Below are 1543 nucleotides of genomic sequence, written 5' to 3' on the forward strand. Positions count from 1 at the left end.
GAAGCACAAGAACCCGGAAATTGGATTAAGAGAGCGAAAACGGACGAAAACCGCAAAGGTAATGCCGAAATGTTCGATTACGGGCTGTTTAGGTAAAGGTTGTGATGTGCATATTTTTAGGTCATGAAATTTTTCAGGGACATCAGGGACCATATCATTGAGTCCCTGTCCAATTTTGGTAATTTTTCGACCATCCGAGAATATTTGGCGAATTTATTACCGATTTGGGGCGTTTATTTGGGAAAAATACTTCAAATGCTGGTAAAATTATTAAATTTTGTGGGGAAATCATATTTGATATATTATGATCACATATGAAGTTTGGGGTCATTTGAAATACCCTAGGTATGTTTTGTGTAATTACGTTTATTCAGATTTTCATAGTCGTTTTTGGCTCGAAAATGGTATTTGGAAAGATTGTTAGCTTCTGAAATTGCTACAGGTTATTTTGGGAAGAGTTTTAATCACTCAGGAATTTTGGCATATTTTTTGAAAATTATTTGGTATAAACGGATGATTTTTGGGCTAAATATAGCATATAAAATGATTTTTTATAAATTTATAAATCGGTAAATAATTCCAGAAATATTTCTATAAAAATCTACAGATTTTATTTGTTAAGTTTCTAAATTTTCATGATCTAATGATTAACGGATAATTAATTATGCTAATTTGAAGATTAAACAAATTCAATTCTAACGAAAACCGGCAAGTTCGTGATTAACGAACCTGTTGGAATATCAGAACATCAACAACGATAAAGAAGCATATTTTCGGATTAATTATGTGAAAACGAACTTTTTGTGAGAACTCCAGACAATTTGGATAGATTGTGCGCGTTTTTCTTCAAATCAAACTGAATAAACGGAAACGAGCCCCGTAGCTAATCCAGGACCCCAATATGTAATCTTTCTTTATAACTTAATCATTTTATTAACCAACACATTTACCCAAGCTTATTTCCCTATAACTGTTTTCTGAACTTGTAAACGAACAACTTGGCCAGCTGGGAAAACGCGGAAACTGGGCCAAGTTCAGTTTTAAGTATTAGACATTGAACAACATCACAACCTAAGCCTATTGCCATTTTCTGGGTGTTACAGCCACACCCAGACTAGCTATACAGCCTAGCTTAGTATAAAAATTATAATAATCTTAAAATATTAATATTATTATAATATGAACTATAGGGACTAAGTGATAACAAGGGAAACGAACCCTGAGCTGACCTCGCACGTGAGTTTCATGACCCCTCTTTTCAAACTGTTTACAAGCCTTTGGGGTGAAAATCGTGTTTATATACATTATCTATCTGAAAACGGTTCAGGATATAGATTATCTGAACATGTATATATGAAAAGTCCCTACAACCATAATGATTAACTACGTGCTGATGAAAGGTGATTATTATCATTGATCGGTATATTAAGTGGAGATAGTACGAGTGACAAACCATAATGAAATTACACATGATAACTTGTTTATGCAAACACGTCATGTAATGTTAAACATAACTAATTTGGGAATAATGTGGTCTGTAATG

Source organism: Bidens hawaiensis, unplaced genomic scaffold (genome assembly GCF_021521415.1).
Source record: "Bidens hawaiensis isolate Kalapana, Puna unplaced genomic scaffold, B.hawaiensis_p1.1 tig00037207_1, whole genome shotgun sequence".
NCBI lineage: Eukaryota > Viridiplantae > Streptophyta > Magnoliopsida > Asterales > Asteraceae > Bidens > Bidens hawaiensis.